Source organism: Arachis hypogaea, chromosome 1 (genome assembly GCF_003086295.3).
Source record: "Arachis hypogaea cultivar Tifrunner chromosome 1, arahy.Tifrunner.gnm2.J5K5, whole genome shotgun sequence".
NCBI lineage: Eukaryota > Viridiplantae > Streptophyta > Magnoliopsida > Fabales > Fabaceae > Arachis > Arachis hypogaea.
In genome coordinates, this window is record NC_092036.1 from 29127943 (window position 1) to 29147956 (window position 20014).

At 40.1% G+C, this 20014-nt stretch overlaps 1 non-coding gene across 1 annotated transcript; it reads right to left on the reverse strand.

Moving 5' to 3' along the window:
- Window positions 1-19253: 19253 nt before the first annotated feature.
- Window positions 19254-19361, reverse strand: LOC112715822 (small nucleolar RNA R71). Its single transcript, XR_003159999.1, has one exon. It is a non-coding gene; the product is annotated as a small nucleolar RNA R71 (small nucleolar RNA).
- Window positions 19362-20014: the final 653 nt, after the last annotated feature.

Consider the following 20014-nt stretch of genomic DNA (forward strand, 5'->3'; position numbering starts at 1 on the left):
CATACACACCACAGGCACATGGTTTGTTATTTTTCCTTTCTTAAGACCTTTGTGTCCAGCACTCTTTGGGTTACTAAGTGTTCCGTAGCAAAGGTTACTCTGATATGGACTTCAGCTGATATCCCGGATTAGTTAATCCAAGTACCAATGATAAGGCACCCCTAAGAGCTTATTCATCCAAGTATATCCCATGCACATAAACACCACAGACCATGCCTCAATTTTGAAAACCCTTGGTGCCTAGCATTGTTTCTTATTGTTTCTTTTTTTTCACTTTTATTGCTATTCTCTTTCTTATTGGGATCTTATTGTTTAGTTAGTCTCAAAGGATGTGTCTCAACCATAGGACTTAGGATAGATAGTTGCTTTCCTTCCTTGTTTGGTGGACCAACTTAGCTTACTAATCATCCTATCACAAACATTCAGAATGCACTTCACAAAATGACTCCACTCTTGTTCTTTTCATAACATTTTCTTTTTGATTAACTTAAAGGACAAGCATACAAATAAAAAAGGTGAAAGTGAATACTCGAGACATTAAGCCAGCACACTTGGATGTGAATAAAGAGGAACAAGTAAAAGATGCAGGTTCTATTCAATCATTTTCACTTAGAGTTCTGCATTTCGAGATGGTTGAAACAACCTCATGATATCTTCCTTGGTATTCTCGTCCTAACATTTGCATCCCTGTCTATTTCCTTGGATGATGGGGGTATGCTCATTCCCTGAGATTGATTGAATTCATGCACACTATTGAAAGTTGCTTGTTCCCCAAGCACTTGGAAAAGGGTTAGCATGCTTGTGTGCTTGTGAGCTCAGGCTTAACTTGGTGTGTGAACACCAAACTTAGTTCTTTGCTTACTTGACAATTGGATGCATGTAAGAACCTTGTGTGGCTTTTATTAAGAAACAACTATGAGCTTAAAAAGATAATCTATGTTTTAGAGGTTAAGCCCTCTATCAAGTAAGTTCTCTAATTGCTAGAGGAATGCTTCATCACTAAGGGTTGCAATGCACTCTTCAGCTGGAGTTTTGGGTAGAACACCAACTTAAGAGCCCTATATTCACCCTTGAATTATTTTTGGTGTGTAACACCAAACTTAGCTCCTCACACTATAGAATCCAACTTGAAAATTTTTATTGAAAGACTTATGAAAAGAGAATTCTTCAGGTTGGGTTGCCTCCCAACAAAGCGCTTTTTTAGCGTTACTTCTACCAAAGAAAGGTCTACACTTCTATTCAAGCAGTTTATGTACCCACAGATGATTTGACCGACCCTGCCCTGCTACGACATTTGCACATTTGGATGCTACGACGGTATTATCAAGAGGATTGGCTGCCAAAGGTATCTATCCAGCTGTAGATCCTTTAGATTCAACGTCAACTTGAGGTTATACTTCTGTTTGGGGGTCTCCCCATGCTGCCCAAGTAGTGTTTGAGTCTTTTTCCATTCATAGTGAACTTCTCTTGAGCTTCTTCCATTATTCTATGTGTCCATAGGTGAGACTTTTGTGACTGGAAAGGGTCCGACATTTGATTTGAGTTTCCAGAAATAGTTCTCTAAGTTGTAGAGAAGCAATGTTGCCCTTCTTCGAAACTTCTGGGTACCAGTTGAGATCATGTCTCTTTTTACTTTTTCTTTAAGATCTTGGTATTTTCATCGGCTTGAGATCTAAATTCTTCCAATTCTTGAAGCTGCAGGACCCTTTTTTCACCAGCAGTAGTGCTGTCTAGGTTCAGTGTTTTAAGGGCCCAGAGGCCTTGTGCTCTAGCTCTAATGCAAATGAAAGCTTACCATACACCAGTTGATATGGGGACATCCCAATTGGTGTTTGAAGGCTGTTCTGTATGCCCAAAGAGCATCATCTAGCTTCTTCGCCAATCCTTTCTTGATATTCCCACAGTCTTTTCCAGAATCCTTTTCAACTCTCGTTAGATATCTCTGTTTGCCCACTTGTTTGGGGATGATAAGGTGTGGCAACCTTATGCTTCACCCCATATCGTAGGAGTACGGCTTCCAATGGTCTATTGCAGAAATGGCTCCCTCCGTCACTGATGAGGGCTCGTGGGACTCCAAACCTGGTGAAGATATTCCTTCGAAGAAAGTTTATGACTACCTTGTTGTCTTTAGTTGGGGTCGCCACTGCCTCCACCCACTTAGATACATAGTCTACTGCCACCAAGATAAACTTGTTTGAATATGAGGGTGGGAATGGTCCCATGAAATCGATTCTCCATACATCAAACAGTTCAAGTTCTAGAATGTATTGCTGTGGCATCTCATTTCTCTTGGGCAGGTTGCCAGCCCTTTGGCATTCGTTGCAGCTTCTCACCAATTCCTTAGCATCTTTGAAGATAGTGGGCCAGAAAAACCCAAACTGCAGCACCTTTGCGGCAGTTCTTTCTCCTTCAAAGTGACCTCCATAACTAGCACTATGGCAACTCCACAGGACCCTTCGTCCTTCTTCTTCTGAGATGCACCTCCTAAGGATTCCATCTGAGCATTTCTTAAGAGATAGGGTTCATCAAATGAAATACTTGGCATCATTGATGAGTTTTCTTCTTTAATATTTGTTGATTCCAAGGGGTAAGTCACCGGCTGCTTTAAAATTGCAATATCTGCAAACCAAGGTGCTTTATGAATCATCATTAGCTGCTCATCTGAGAAGAATTCATTTACACTTGTATCATGGGCATTCATCCTTCTCACAAGGGATTCTAGATAGATGGTCTGTCACTTTGTTCTCCACACCCTTTTTGTCTCTAATTTCAATGTTGAACTCCTGCAACAATAAAATCCATCTGATTAGTTTGGTTTTGACTCTTGTTTGGCAAATAGATATTTGAGTGCTGTGTGATCAGTGAAAACAATAACTTTAGAGCCAATAAGATATGATCTAAATTTGTCAAATTCAAAAACTATTGCCAGCAACTCCTTTTTGGTAGTGGTATAATTCCTTTGAGTATCATTAAGGACCTTGTTGCATAGTATATGACATGCACCAAATTTTTCTTTTCTCTGCCCTAACACTGCCCCAACTGCGAAATCAGATGCATCACACATCAGTTCGAATGGTAAATTCCAATCAGGTGGGGTGATGATAAGAGCTGAGGATAGCCTCTTTTTCAAGTTTTCAAATGCTAGCAATGCATTTCTCATAAAAAATAAATGGTGTATCAGACCTCAGGAGATTGCTTAAGGGCTTGGCTATCTTTGAAAAAATCTTTAATAAACCTTCTATAGAAGGCAGCATGTCCCAAAAAGCTCCTAATTGCCTTGACATCACTTGGTGGAAGTAATTTTTCAATTAGCTCCACCTTAGCTCTGTCTACCTCAATGCTTTGATTAGAAACTTTTTGGCCAAGAACTATTCCATCTGTTACCATGAAATGACATTTTTCCCAGTTCAAGACTAAATTGGTTTTTTGACATCTTTTCAATACTGGTGCACGAAATTGCAATCACACTTTGCAATCCCGCACAACTAACCAGCAAGTGCACTGGGTCGTCAAAGTAATACCTTACGTGAGTAAGGGTCGATCCCACGGAGATTGTCGGCTTGAAGCAAACTATGGTTATCTTGTAAATCTTAGTCAGGATATCGATAATTATCAAGGTTGATTGTGAAAAGTAAAAGAACATAAAATAAGTACTTGTTCTGCAGTAATGGGGAACAGGTTGAGGTTTTGGAGATGCTCCATCTTCTGAATCACTGCTTTCCTACTGTCTTCTTCTTCAAGCACGCAAGGCTCCTTCCATGGCAAGCTGTATGCAAGGGTGTCACGTTGTCAGTGGCTACCTCCCATCCTCTCAGTGGAAATGTTCAACGCACCCTGTCACGGCAACGGCTATCCCATCTGTCGGTTCTCAATCAGGCCGGAATAGAATCCAGTGATTCTTTTACGTCTGTCACTAACGCCCCGCCCTCAGGAGTTTGAAGCTCGTCACAGTCATTCAATCATTGAATCCTACTCAGAATACCACAGACAAGGTTTAGACCTTCCGGATTCTCTTGAATGCCGCCATCAGTTCTAGCTTATACCACGAAGATTCTGATTAAAGAATCTAAGAGATATCTACTTAATCTAAGGTAGAACGGAGGTGGTTGTCAGGCACACGTTCATAGTTGAGAATGATGATGAGTGTCACGGATCATCACATTCATCCAGTTTAAGAACAAGTAATATCTTAGAATGGAAGCAAGCATAATTGAATGAAAGACAGTAGTAATTGCATTAATCCATCAAGACACAGCAGAGCTCCTCACCCCCAACCATGGGGTTTAGAGACTCATGCCTTAGGAAGTACACAAAGAAACGTGTAAAGTGTCATGAGGTACAGATACAATGTCAAAAGATCCTATTAATAGTGAACTAGTACCTAGGGTATACAGAAATGAGTAAATGACATAAAAATCCACTTCTGGGTCCACTTAGTGTGTGCTTGGGCTGAGCATTGAAGCTTTCATTTGTAGAGACTTTTTCTGGAGTTAAACGCCAGCTTTCATGCCAGTTTGGGCGTTTAACTCCAAGTTTTATGCCAATTCCAGCGTTAAACGCTAGAAATTCTGAGGCTGATTTGCGACGCCGGTTTGGGCCATCAAATCTCGGGAAAAGTATGGACTATTATACATTGCTGGAAAGCCCAGGATGTCTACTTTCCAACGCCGTTGAGAGCCCGCCAATTGGACTTCTGTAGCTCTGGAAAATCCACTTCGAGTGCAGCGAGGTCAGAATCCAACAGCATCTGCAGTCCTTTTCAGTCTCTGAATCAGATTTTTGCTCAGGACCCTCATTTCAGCCAGAAAATACCTGAAATCATAGAAAAACACACCAAACTCATAGTAAAGTCCAGAAAAGTGAATTTTAACTAAAACTAATAAAAATATACTAAAAACTAACTAAAATATACTAAAAACATACTAAAAACAATGCCAAAAAGCGTATAAATTATCCGCTCATCACAAACCAAACTTAAATTGTTGCTTGTCCCAAGCAACTGAAAATCAAAGTAGGATAAAAAGAAGAGAATATACTATAGACTCCAAAATATCAAGGAAACTTAGCTCCAATTAGATGAGCGGGACTAGTAGCTTTTTGCTTCCGAACAGTTTTGGTATCTCACTTCATCCCTTGAAGTTCAGAATGATTGGCATCTATAGTAACTCAGAACTCAGATAGTGTTATTGATTCTCCTAGTTAAGTATAATGATTCTTGAACATAGCTAGTGTATGAGTCTTGGCTGTGGCCCAAAGCACTCTGTCTTCCAGTATTACCACCGGATACATACATGCCACAGACACATACTTGGGTGAACCTTTTCAGATTGTGACCCAGCTTTGCTAGGGTCCCCAATTAGAGGTGTCCAGGGTTCTTAAGCACACTCTTTTTTTGCCTTGGATCACAACTTTATTTCTTCTTTTCTTCTTTTTCTCTTTCTTTTCTTTTTTTTTTCGTTTTTTTTTTGAATCACTGCTTTTTCTTGCTTCAAGATCAATTTGATGATTTTTCAGATCTCAATAACAGTTCTCTTTTTCCCTCATTTTTCAAGAGCCAACAATTTAACATTCTCAAAACAACAAATTCAAAAGACATATGCACTGTTCAATCATTCATTCGGAAACAAAGAGTATTTCACACATCAAACTAATTCAACTAGTTTCAAAGATAATTCGAAATCCTGTACTTCTTGTTTTTGTGATTAAAGCACTTTTCATTTAAGAGAGGTGATGGACTCATAGGATATTCATAGCTTTAAGACATGAATTTAAATTTTATTAATTATGAATTAAGAACAAGACTCAAAAATAGATATAAGATGATACTAAAATAGAAAACAAAAACAAAAAAAAAATTAAATAGGCTCCTAATGATAGAGGTTTTCACAGAGTTAGGACTCAACAACCTTGATTTTGAGAAGTGGATGCTCCCTCAAATTGAGGGGAGAATTTTTGGCGTTTCAGTTCTTGAAGTTCACGCCCCTGCTTCTCTTGTTCCTTCAGCAATTTGCAGAGCATGCAGTTCTGATTTTGCTATTCTTCCTTAAGTTGCTCCATAGTTTCTTGCAACTTGGTGATAGATGCTTCTAGGCTGCCCCAGTAGCCAATTTCAGGAAATTCAGGGAGGAACTCCTGCGCCCTCCTTTTGATAGAGTTGTCTTGCACTTGTCCTTCCATTGACTTCTTGGTGATTGGATGTTCAATGGGTATGAATTCATCTACTCCCATCTTTACCCCAGCCTCTTTACAGAGCAAGGAGATCAAGCTTGGGTAAGCCAATTTGGCTTCAGTGGAATTCTTATTTGCAATTGTGTAGATCTCACAAGCAATCACATGATGAACCTCCACTTCTTTTCCAAGCATAATGCAATGAATCATCACTGCTCTCTTGATAGTGACCTCAGAACGGTTGCTAGTGGGCAGTATGGAACGCCCAATAAAGTCTAGCCAACCTCTTGCAATTGGTTTGAGGTCTCCCTCTTGAGTTGGTTTGGGACACCCTTTGAATTGGTTATCCACTTAGTTCCAGGGAGGCATATGTCCTCTAGAACTTGATCCAACCCTTTATCTGCTCTCACCATTCTCCTATTAAAGGAATCAGGATCATCCTGCAGTTGAGGCAATTTGAAGATTTCTCTTATTTTGTCCAGATAGAAGTACATAACTTTCCCTCTGACCATGGTTCTGTAGGTATGGTAGGCAGTTCCAGTCATTCTCTGCATATCTGTTAGCCACAGATTTGAGTAAAATTCCTGAACCATATTTCTTCCAACCTTTATCTCAGGATTGGTTAGAATTTCCCATCCTCTGTTTCGAATTTGCTCTTGGATCCCTGGATATTCATCTTCTTTCAGATCAAATTTAACTTCCGAGATCACTGACCTCAGACCCATTATTTTGTGATAATGGCCTTCATGTTCTTTGGTTAAGAACTTCTCTTGATTCCAAAGATTCTTTGGATTATTTTCTTTCTTTCCTCTTAAATTGGTTTGTTTTCCCTTAGGAGCCATGATCTTGATGAATCTTGGCTCAGTGATCACGGAAAAGCACACCAAACTTAGAGGTTTGCTTGTCCTCAAGCAAAAGAAAGGAAGGAGGAGAGAGAGGAGAAGAGCAAATTCGAATCGTGTGGGGGAATGGTGAGGCCGAACGTCTATATATAAGGGGGGAAGAAGAGATTTCGAAAAATTGGAAGGAGATTTGAGAAGATGTGAAGAGATTTTGAGAGATTGGTGAGTTTTTGAACAAGATTTGGGATTGATTTGAGAGATTTGAAGAATGATTTTGATTTTTGAAGATTTGAAGGTGAATGATGAAAGGTTGAAATGTGTTTATGTAGAAAAGTATGGGTCAAAAAAGGAAAGTTTGAAAAAAATTTGATTGGAAAGCAAAATCTTGGTCCCCCACCTTTCTGGCGTTAAACGCCCAGAATGGTATCCATTCTGGCGTTTAACGCCCATTTGTTAGCCAATGTGGCCGTTTAACGCCCAGCCAGGTGCCCTGGCTGGCGTTAAACGCCAGGATTCCCTTTATCACTGGGCGTTTTGCTGAACGCTCAGGATGCTGCACACCTGGCGTTAAACGCCTAGAATGGTGCCCATTCTGGCGTTTAACGCCCAAAATGGCACCTTTACTGGCGTTAAACGCCCAGAATGGTGCCCATTCTGGCGTTTAACGCCCAAAATGCCCCTTACTGGCATTTTTTTCGCCAGTAAGCTCTGTTTCTCTGCTTTTTGCACCAAATCCTTCTGTAACTCTGTGAATTTCCTTCATTTTTTGATACTTGCCTCTGTAGAAACAAAACATATAACCTGCTAATGACTGGGTTGCCTCCCAACAAGCGCTTCTTTATTGTCTTTAGCTGGACCTTTACTGAGGATCATTCCAGCCTCAGTTTTGAGCATTCCTGCTCAATATTGCTTTCAAGATAATGCTTGATTCTCTGTCCATTAACAATGAACTTTTTGTCGGAATCAATATCCTGAAGCTCAACATATCCATATGGTGACACTCCTGTAATCACATACGGACCCCTCCACCGGGACTTAAGTTTTCCTGGAAACAATCTGAGCCTAGAGTTGAAGAGCAGAACTTTTTGTCCTGGCTCAAAGACTCTGGATGACAACTTCTTGTCATGCCACTTCTTTGCCTTTTCCTTATAAATTTTTGCATTTTCAAAGGCATTGAGTCTGAATTCCTCTAGCTCATTTAGCTGGAGCAATCTTTTTCACCAGCTAATTGAGCATCCATGTTTAGGAACCTGGTTGCCCAGTAGGCTTTATGTTCCAGTTCCACGGGCAGATGACAGGCCTTCCCATACACCAGTTGGTATGGAGAGGTTCCTATTGGAGTCTTGAATGCTGTTCTGTATGCCCACAGAGCATCATCCAAACTCTTTGCCCAATCCTTTCTTCGGGCTATCACAGTCCGTTCTAGGATTCTTTTTAGCTCTCTGTTAGAGACTTCAGCTTGCCCATTTGTCTGTGGATGATATGGAGTTGCCACTTTGTGGCTAATTCCATATCTGACCATAGCAGAGTATAACTGTCTATTGCAGAAATGAGTGCCCCCGTCACTGATTAGTACTCTGGAAACACCAAATCTGCTGAAGATGTGTTTCTGGAGGAATTTCAGCACGGTCTTGGTATCATTAGTGGGTGTAGCAATTGCTTCTACCCACTTAGATACATAGTCCACTGCTACCAGAATGTAAGTGTTTGAGTATGATGGTGGGAATGGACCCATGAAGTCAATTCCCCATACATCGAACAATTCTATCTCTAATATCCCTTGTTGAGGCATGGCATATCCCTGAGGCAAGTTACCAGCTCTTTGGCAACTGTCACAGTTACGCACAAACTCTCGGGCATCTTTATAGAGAGTAGGCCAGTAGAAGCCACATTGGAGGACTTTAGTGGCTGTTCGCTCACTTCCAAAATGTCCTCCATACTGTGATCCATGGCATTGCCATAGGATCCTCTGTGCTTCTTCTCTGGGTACACATCTGCGGATCATTCCGTCTGCACATCTCTTAAAGAGATATGGCTCATCCCATAGGTAGTACTTGGCATCTGAAATTAATTTCTTTCTTTGCACTCTGCTGTACTCCTGGGGTATGAACCTCACAGCTTTATAGTTTGCAATATCTGCAAACCATGGAGCTTCCTGAATGGCAAAGAGTTGCTCATCTGGGAAAGTCTCAGAAATCTCAGTAGAAGGAAGGGACGCCCCAGCTACTGGTTCTATTCGGGATAGATGATCAGCTACCTGGTTCTCTGTCCCTTTTCTGTCTCTTATTTCTATATCAAACTCTTGCAGAAGCAACACCCATCTTATTAGCCTGGGTTTTGAATCCTGCTTTGTGAGTAAGTATTTAAGAGCAGCATTGGTCAGTGTACACAACCACTTTGGATCCCACTAGATAGGATCTAAACTTGTCAATGGCATAGACCACTGCAAGTAACTCTTTTTCTGTGGTTGTGTAATTCTTCTGTGCATCATTTAGAACACGGCTGGCATAATAAATGACGTGCAGAAGCTTGTTATGCCTCTGTCCCAACACTGCACCAATGGCATGGTCACTGGCATCACACATTAGTTCAAATGGCAATGTCCAATCGGGTGCAGAGATGACTGGTGCTGTGACCAGCTTAGCTTTCAGGGTCTCAAATGCATGCAGACACTGTGTGTCAAACACAAATGGTGTGTCAGCAGCTAGCAGGTTACTCAAAGGTTTTGCAATTTTCAAAAAATCCTTTATAAACCTTCTGTAGAATCTTGCATGCCCCAGAAAGCTTCTGATTGCCTTAACATTGGCAGGTGGTGGTAATTTTTCAATTACCTCTATCTTTGCCTTATCCACCTCTATTCCCTTGCATGAAATTTTGTGTCCAAGGACAATTCCTTCAGTCACCATAAAGTGACATTTCTCCCAGTTTAAAACCAGGTTAGTCTCTTGGCACCTTTTCAGGACAAGTGCTAGGTGGTTAAGACAGGAGCTGAATGAGTCTCCATATACTGAGAAGTCATCCATGAAGACTTCCAGGAATTTCTCCACCATATCAGAGAAGATGGATAACATGCATCTCTGAAAGGTTGCAGGAGCATTACACAGACCAAAAGGCATCCTCCTGTAGGCAAACATGTCGGAAGGGCAGGTAAATGCTGTTTTCTCTTGGTCCTGAGGGTCTACTGCAATTTGGTTGTAACCTGAATAGCCATCCAAAAAGCAGTAATAATCATGACCAGCTAGTCTTTCTAGCATTTGGTCTATGAATGGTAAAGGAAAATGATCCTTTCTGGTGGCTGTATTGAGCCTTCTGTAATCAATACACATACGCCACCTTGTGACTGTTCTTGTAGGAACCAGTTCATTTTTTTCATTATGAACCACTGTCATGCCTGCCTTCTTGGGGACAACTTGTACAGGGCTCACCCAGGGGCTATCAGAAATAGGATAAATAATCCCAGCCTCTAGTAATTTAGTGACCTCTTTCTGCACCACCTCCTTCATGGCTGGATTTAGCCTCCTCTGTGGTTGGACCACTGGTTTGGCATTATCCTCCAACAGGATCTTGTGCATGCATCTAGCTGGGCTAATGCCCTTAAGATCACTTATGGACCACCCAAGAGCTGTCTTGTGTGTCCTTAGCACTTGAATCAGTGCTTCCTCTTCCTGTGGATTTAAAGCAGAGCTTATAATCACTGGAAAAGTGTCACCCTCTCCCAGAAATGCATACTTCAGGGATGGTGGTAGTGGTTTGAGTTTAGGTTTGGGAGGCTTATCCTTCCCCTGAGGAATTTTCGAAAATTCCTTTGTTTCCTCTGGTTCTTCTTGATCAGGTTGAGCATCCTTGAAGATGTCCTCAAGCTCTGATTCTAGGCTTTCAGTCATATTGATCTCTTCTACCAGAGAGTCAATAATGTCAGCGCCCATGCATTCATTTGGTGTGTCTGGATGCTGCATAGCTTTTACAGCATTCAACTTGAACTCATCCTCATTGACTCTCAAGGTTACTTCCCCTTTTTGTACATCAATAATAGTTCGTCCAGTTGCTAGGAAAGGTCTTCCTAGAATGAGAGTTGCACTCTTGTGCTCCTCCATTTCCAGCACCACAAAGTCAGTTGGAAAGGCAAATGGCCCAACCTTGACAATCATGTCCTCTATTATGCCTGATGGATGTTTAATGGAGTCATCAGCAAGTTGGAGGCATATCCGGGTTGGTTTGACTTCTTTAGTCAACCCAAGCTTTCTGATAGTGGATGCAGGTATTAGATTGATACTTGCTCCAAGATCACATAAGGCTGTCTTAGTGCAAGCGTCTTCTAATGTGCATGGTATCATAAAGCTCCCTGGATCTTGAAGCTTTTCTGGTAAGCTTTTCAAGATGACTGCACTGCATTCTTCAGTGAGAAATACTTTTTCAGTTTCTCTCCAATCCTTCTTATGACTTAAGATTTCTTTCATGAACTTAGCATAAGAAGGTATTTGCTCAAGTGCCTCTGCAAACGGAATCTTTATTTCAAGAGTCCTTAGATAGTCTGCAAAGCGGGCAAATTGCTTATCCTGTTCCGCTTGGCGGAGTTTCTGAGGATAAGGCATCTTGGCTTTATATTCTTCAACCTTAGATTCTGCAGGTTTATTCCTTACAGCAGTGGTTGAAGAAGCCTTTTTAGAGGGATTACTGTCAGCACTCTTAGGTGTCTGATCCTCTCTTGGTGTCTGAACGCCAGAATTGGGTGAAGATTGGGCGTTTAACGCCAACTTCTCTCCCTTCTCTGGCGTTTGAACGCCAGAACTGGGCAGGGAATGGGCGTTTAACGCCAGCTTTCCCCCTTTTTCTGGCGTTTGAACGCCAAAAGTGTTCCTCTCTGGGCTCTTACTGTCCTCAGAGGGATTTTGAACAGTGGTTTGGTTATCCTCTGTCAATTGTTCCTTATTTGGCTTTTTGCTCTTTTGAGTAGTGTTATTCAATGTCTTCCCACTCCTCAGTTGAACTGCTTGACATTCTTCTGTTATCTGTTTAGATATTTGCTATTTTGCTTAATTCAACTGCAGTTCTATATTCTTGTTAGCAACTTTAGTTTCGTGAAGCATCTCTTTAAATTCTGCTAACTGTTCTGTCATCAGGAGCAATTGTTGATTAAGCTCAATCATCTGTTCTTGAGGATTGGGATCAGTGGCTACTGCCATGACTTCCTCTTTTGGGGAGAACTCATTGCTAGAGTACAAATACTGATTTCTAGCAACAGTGTCTATAAGCTCTTGAGCCTCCTCAATTGTCTTCCTCATGTGTATAGATCCACCAGCTGAGTGGTCTAAAGACATCTAAGCTTTTTCTGTAAGCCCATAGTAGAAGATGTCTAACTGTACCCACTCTGAAAACATTTCAGAGGGGCATTTTCTTAGCATACCTCTATACCTCTCCCAGGCATTATAAAGGGATTCATTATCCTCTTGTTTAAAGCCTTGGATGTCCAGCCTTAACTGTGTCATCCTCTTTGGAGGGTAAAAGTGATTCAGGAATTTGTCTGATAACTGTTTCCATGTCTTTATGCTTGCTGTAGGTTGGTTATTCAACCACCTCTTAGCTTGATCTTTTACAGCAAATGGAAACAGTAATAGTCTGTAGACATCCTGATCCACCTCTTTATCACGTACTGTGTCAGCAATTTGTAAGAACTGTGCCAGAAACTCAGTAGGCTCTTCCTGAGGAAGACCGGAATACTGGCAATTTTGCTGCACTATGATAATGAGTTGAGGATTTAGCTCAAAGCTGCTTGCTTTGATGGGAGGTGTACAGATACTACTCCTATATGCAGCTGTAATGGGGTTAGCATATGACCCCAGAGTCTTTCTGGACTGATCAATCCCACTTAGGTCCATAATGGATAAAGGGAAATGATATGGATTGCAAATAGATAAAAATATATATTTTTTTTGAATTAACCAAAAAATAAAATAAAAACAAAAGGAAAATAAAATAAAAATTTGAAAATTAAAAGAAAATAAGATCAAAGCAAATTGAAAACTGAATCAATTAGTTAATTAAAAAGATTTTGAGATTAGCAATTAAAAAGATATGATTGAAAAATTTTTATGAAAAAGATTTGATTTTTGAAATGAGGAAAGAGAAAAACAACAAAATGACACCAAACTTAAAATTTTTTAGAAAATCAAACACAAATTTTCGAAAATTTTAAAGGAAAAACACAAAGAGGACACCAAACTTAGAATTTTTACGGATCAAAAAGGGACTAAAGACATGCAAATTCGAAAATTAGAAGAAAAACAAAGGCATGCAATTGACACCAAACTTAAAATATGAAACTAGACTCAACTAAAAGACTCTAAACCGACTAAAACAAAACAGTCCTAATCTAAGCAACAAGATAAGCCGTCAGTTGTCCAAACTCGAACAATCCCCGGCAACGGCGCCAAAAACTTGGTGCACGAAATTGCAATCACACTTTGCAATCCCGCACAACTAACCAGCAAGTGCACTGGGTCGTCCAAGTAATACCTTACGTGAGCAAGGGTCGATCCCACGGAGATTGTCGGCTTGAAGCAAACTATGGTTATCTTGTAAATCTTAGTCAGGATATCGATAATTATCAAGGTTGATTGTGAAAAGTAAAAGAACATAAAATAAGTACTTGTTCTGCAGTAATGGGGAACAGGTTGAGGTTTTGGAGATGCTCCATCTTCTAAATCTCTGCTTTCCTACTGTCTTCTTCTTCAAGCACGCAAGGCTCCTTCCATGGCAAGCTGTATGCAAGGGTTTCACCGTTGTCAGTGGCTACCTCCCATCCTCTCAGTGGAAATGTTCAACGCACCCTGTCACGGCACGGCTATCCATCTGTCGGTTCTCAATCAGGCCGGAATAGAATCCAGTGATTCTTTTGCGTCTGTCACTAACGCCCCGCCCTCAGGAGTTTGAAGCTCGTCACAGTCATTCAATCATTGAATCCTACTCAGAATACCACAGACAAGGTTTAGACCTTCCGGATTCTCTTGAATGCCGCCATCAGTTCTAGCTTATACCACGAAGATTCTGATTAAAGAATCCAAGATATATCTACTTAATCTAAGGTAGAACGGAGGTGGTTGTCAGGCACACGTTCATAGTTGAGAATGATGATGAGTGTCACGAATCATCATATTCATCCAGTTTAAGAACAAGTAATATCTTAGAATGGAAGCAAGCATAATTGAATGAAAGACAGTAGTAATTGCATTAATCCATCAAGACACAGCAGAGCTCCTCACCCCCAACCATGGGGTTTAGAGACTCATGCCATAGGAAGTACACAAAGAAACGTGTAAAGTGTCATGAGGTACAGATACAATGTCAAAAGATCCTATTAATAGTGAACTAGTAACCTAGGGTATACAGAAATGAGTAAATGACATAAAAATCCACTTCTGGGTCCACTTAGTGTGTGCTTGGGCTGAGCATTGAAGCTTTCATTTGTAGAGACTTTTTCTGGAGTTAAACGCCAGCTTTCATGCCAGTTTGGGCGTTTAACTCCAAGTTTTATGCCAGTTCCAGCGTTAAACGCTGGAAATTCTGAGGCTGATTTGCCACGCCGGTTTGGGCCATCAAATCTCGGGCAAAGTATGGACCATTATACATTGCTGGAAAGCCCAGGATGTCTACTTTCCAACGCCGTTAAGAGCTTGCCAATTGGACTTCTGTAGCTCCAGAAAATTCACTTCGAGTGCAGCGAGGTCAGAATCCAACAGCATCTGCAGTCCTTTTCAGTCTCTGAATCAGATTTTTGCTCAAGACCCTCAATTTCAGCCAGAAAATACCTAAAATCATAGAAAAACACACAAACTCATAGTAAAGTCCAGAAAAGTGAATTTTAACTAAAAACTAATAAAAATATACTAAAAACTAACTAAAATATACTAAAAACATACTAAAAACAATGCCAAAAAGCGTATAAATTATCCGCTCATCAAATACCAAAGCAAGATGGTTTAGGCAATTAGGGAAGGAATCTCAAAATACTGAGAAGTCATCCATGAAAACTTCAATGAACTTCTTTATCATATCTGAAAAGATGGAGAGCATGCAGCATTGAAAAGTTGCGGGTGCATTACATAGCCCAAATGGCATGTGCCTGTAGGCAAACACTCCATATGGGCAGGTGAATGATGTTTTCTCTTGGTCTCTTGGATCAACCACTATTTGGTTATATCCTGAATAACCATCTAGAAAACAATAATATGCATGTCCCGCAAGTCTTTCCAACATTTGATCCATGAAGGGAAGGGGGAAATGATCTTTTCTTGTGGCTTCATTGAGCTTCCTGTAGTCAATACACATTCTCCAGCCTGTGATGGTTCTTGTAGGGATTAGCTCATTCCTTTCGTTGGGCACCACAGTGATTCCTCCTTTCTTGGGAACCACTTGAACTGGACTGACCCATTGGCTATCTGAAATTGGATAGATTACTCCTCCCTGCCACAACTTCATAACTTCTTTCTGCACTACTTCCTTCATTGCTGGATTTAACCTTCTTTGGGGCTGAATGGAAGGTTTGGCACTGATGAGCGGATAATTTATACGCTTTTTGGCATTATTTTTAGTATATTTTAGTTAGTTTTTATTATATTTTTATTAGTTTTTATTTAAAATTCACTTTTCTGGACTTTATTATGAGTTTGTGTGTTTTTCTGTGATTTCAGGTATTTTCTGGTTGAAATTGAGGGACCTGAACAAAAATCTGATTCAGAGGCTAAAAAGGACTGTAGATGCTGTTGGATTCTGACCTCCCTGCACTCGAAGTGGATTTTCTGGAGCTACAGAAGCCCAATTGGCGCTCTCTCAATTGCGTTGGAAAGTACACATTCTGGGCTTTCCAGCAATGTATAATAGTTTATACTTTGCCCGAGATTTGATGGCCCAAACAGGCGTTCCAAGTCAGCTCAAGAATTCTGGCGTTAAACGCCGGAACTGGCACAAGAATGGGAGTTAAACGCCCAAACTGGCACAAAAGCTGGCGTTTAACTCCAAGAAGAGTCTCTACACATGAAAGCTTCAATGCTCAGCCCAAGCACACACCAAGTGGGCCCGGAAGTGGATTTTTATGTCATTTACTCATCTTTGTAAACCCTAAGCTACTAGTTCTCTACAAATAGGACCTTTTGCTATTGTATTAGACATCTTTTGATCATGTTTTTATGATTGAACCCTCTTTGGGAGGCTGGCCATTTGGCCATGCCTAGACCTTGTTCTTATGAATTTTCAATGATGGAGTTTCTACACACCATAGATTAAGGTGTGGAGCTCTGCTGTACCTCGAGTATTAATGCAATTACTATTGTTCTTCTATTCAATTCAGCTTATTCTTGTTCCAAGATATTCATTCGCACTCAAGAACTTGATGAATGTGATGATTATGTGACGCTCATCATCATTCTCACTTATGAACGCGTGCCTGACAACCACTTCCGTTCTACAAGCAAACAAGGCTTGAATGTTTATCTCTTGGGTTCCTTAATCAGAATCTTCGTGGTATAATCTAGAATGGATGGCGGCATTCTTGAGAATCCGGAAGGTCTAAACCTTGTCTGTGGTATTCTGAGTAGGATTCAAGGATTGAATGACTGTGACGAACTTCAAACTCGCGATTGTGGGGCGTTAGTGACAGACGCAAAAGAATCACTAGATTCTATTCCGACATGATCGAGAACCGACAGATGAATAGCCGTGCTGTGACAGAGCACGTTGAACATTTTCACTAAGAGGATGGGACTGTAGCTATTGACAATGGTGATGCCCAACATACAGCTTTCCATGGAAAGGAGTAAGAAGGATTGGATGAAGACAGTAGGAAAGCAGAGAGACGGAAGGGACAAAGCATCTCCACATGCTTATCTGAAATTCTCACCAATGAATTACATAAGTATCTCTATCCTTATTTTATGTTTTATGTTATCCTCCATACCCATTTGAGTTCGCCTGACTGAGATTTACAAGATGACCATAGCTTGCTTCATACCAACAATCTCCGTGGGATCGACCCTTACTCACGTAAGGTTTATTACTTGGATGACCCAGTGCACTTGCTGGTTAGTTGTGCGAAGTTGTGATAAAGAGTTGAGATTGCAATTGAGCGTACCATGTTTATGGCGCCATTGATGATCACAATTTTGTGCACCAAGTTTTTGGTGCCGTTGCCGGGGATTGTTTGAGTTTGGACAAATGACGGTTCATCTTGTTGCTTATATTAGGTATTTTCTTCAGAATTTTTAAGAATGAATTCTAGAGTTTCAAGGTGATGTTCTCATCATCACCAAAGCTGATTGATTCTCATCAATTTAGCTCTTGAATGTAATGTCCTGCTGAAGCTTGGCTAGCCATGTCTAATCTTTTTAGACTACAGCTTTAGACTAACATTGCATGATTCCTGGAATTCTTATTAAAAGTTTTGATCCTCTTTATTTTCTTTTTTCCACATAATTATCGAAAAATAAAAAAAACTACAAAATCATAAAAAAACCAAAAACATTTCTTGTTAGAGTCTAGTGTCTCATTTTATGTTTGGTGTCAATTGCACGTTTCTGTTCTTCTTGCATTTTTCGAATTCATTCATGTGTCTTCATTGATCTTCAAGTTGCTCTTGATGATTTCCTTGCTCTGATCTTTAAATTCTCTTGTCTTGAGTGTTTTGTTGTTTCTCATAGGCATTTTCAATTTGTTAGTGTCAGTAGTTTGGTGTCTTGCATGCATTGTTTATTTGATTTAGTTGCATTTCGATTATTCCTCATCCTTAAAAATCCAAAAAAAAAATTTTCAAAAGTGTTTCTTTTCTAGTCAATAATACAGAGAATTGAAGATTCAGAACATACAGCAGAGGAATTACACAGAAAAAGCTAGGCGTTCAAAACGCCCAGTGAAGAAGGAAAACTGGCGTTTAAACGCCAGCCAGGGTACCTGGCTGGGCGTTTAACGCCCAAAAAGGTAGCATTTTGGGTGTTAAATGGCAGAATAGATACCATTCTGGGCATTTAACGCCAGGATGGCACAAGAGGGAAGATTTTGTTTTTAATTCAAATTTTTTTCAAGTTTCCATAATTTTTCAAAATCAAATCTTTTTCAAATCATATCTTTTCAATCATATATTTTCAAAATCAATTTCTTTCCATTTTTTCAAAAATACTTGCTAACAATTAATGATTTGATTCAACATTTCAAGTATGTTGCTTTTTCTGTTGAGAAAGGTTTAATGTCTGAATCATATCTTTTAAATTTCTTGTTAGCCAAGTCATTAATTTTAAGAATCAAATCTTTTTAATTGTTTTTCAATCATATCTTTTTAAAATCATATCTTTTCAATCATATCTTCTTAATCACATCTTTTTCAAAATAGTTTTCAATCATATCTTGTTGATTTCTAATTTCAAAATCTTTTTCTATTTGACTTAATTTCTTTCCCAATCTTATTTTTCGAAAATCAGTTACCATTTTTCAAAATCTCTTTTAATTAATTCACTTTAATTTTCGAAAATTTCTTCCCCTCTTCTCACATCCTTCTATTTATGGACTAACACTCCTCCTCAATGCACAATTCGAACTTTATTCCTCTTGATAAGTTCGAATTCTTCTACCTCCTTCTTCTATTCTTCTTTTCCTCTGACACCTCAAGGAATCTCTATACAGTGACATAGAGGATTCCATATTTTCTTATTCTCTTCTCTTTCATATGAGCAGGAGCAAAGACAAAAGCATTCTTGTTGAGGCTGACCCTGAACCTGAAAGGACATTGAAGCGAAAGCTAAGAGAAGCTAAAGCACTACTCTCTATAGAGGACCTAATAGAAATCTTCAAACAAGAAGAAGACATGGCAGCCGAAAACAACGACAATGCCAACAATGTAAGGAAGGTGCTGGGTGACTTTACCGCACCTACTCCCAAATTCTGTGGGAGAAGCTCCCTGCCATTGGAGCAAACAACTTTGAGCTTAAGCCTCAATTAGTTTCTCTAATGCAACAGAATTGCAAGTTTCATGGACTTCCATTGGAAGATCCTCATTAGTTTTTAGCTGAGTTCTTGCAAATCTGTGACACTGTCAAGACCAATGGGGTTGACCCTGAGGTCTACAGGCTTATGCTATTCCCTTTTGCTGTAAGAGACAGAGCTAGAATATGGTTGGACTCACAACCTAAAGAAAGCCTGAACTCTTGGGAAACGCTAGTCAATGCCTTCCTGGCAAAGTTCTTTCCACCTCAAAAATTGAGTAAGCTTAGAGTGGAAATCCAAACCTTCAGACAGAAGGAAGGTGAATCCCTCTATGAAGCTTGGGAAAGATACAAACAATTGATCAGAAAATATCCTTCTGACATGCTTTCTGAATGGAGCATCATAGGTATCTTCTATGATGGTCTGTCTGAACTGTCCAAGATGTCATTGGACAGCTCTGCCGGAGGATCTCTTCATCTGAAGAAAACGCCTGCAGAAGCTCAAGAACTCATCGAAATGGTTGCAAATAACCAATTCATGTACACTTCTGAAAGGAATCCTGTGAACAATGGGACGAATCAGAAGAAAGGAGTTCTTGAGATTGATACTCTGAATGCCATATTGGCTCAAAACAAAATATTAACTCAGCAAGTCAATATGATTTCTCAAAGTCTGTCTGGAATGCAAGCTGCACCAGACAGTACTAAGGACGCTTCATCTGAATTACATGGGAGAACCCTATGGAAACCCCTATAATCCTTGATGGAGAAATCATCCAAATCTCTCATGGAAGGATCAACAGAGACCTCAACAAGGTTTCAACAACAACAATGGTGGAAGAAACAGGTTTAGCAATGGCAAGCCTTTTCCATCATCTTCTCAGCAACAGACAGAGAATTCTAAGCAGAGGCACTCTGACTTAGCAACCATGGTCTCTGATCTAATCAAAACCACTCAAAGTTTCATGACTAAAACAAGGTCCTCCATTAGAAACTTGGAGGCACAAGTGGGTCAGCTGAGTAAGAAAGTTACTGAACTCC